This window comes from Monopterus albus, unplaced genomic scaffold (assembly GCF_001952655.1).
Source record: "Monopterus albus unplaced genomic scaffold, M_albus_1.0 scaffold48.1, whole genome shotgun sequence".
Classification (NCBI taxonomy): Eukaryota; Metazoa; Chordata; class Actinopteri; order Synbranchiformes; family Synbranchidae; genus Monopterus; species Monopterus albus.
In genome coordinates, this window is record NW_018127928.1 from 128,302 (window position 1) to 128,587 (window position 286).

Sequence of the window (286 nt, forward strand, 5' to 3'; positions counted from 1 at the left end):
GCAAGTACAGAAAACAGGAAATGAGTATGGTTTACTGCAGAGGCAGGAAACAGCAGTCCGTCAAAGGTTCCCATATACATATAATGCAAAGCAACTAAATTACTGTACACAAGTGAAAACACAACATTAAAATATAATAATTTAACAGAACAAAAATAAATATATAGACAAAATTAGAAAGTACATTAAAAACATATTAACTAAAAGGTGTGATCATTTAGTTTAAAATGAATATAAAATAAATATAGTTTTAATAAAAGTAAAACACACCAGAAGTTTCATAATG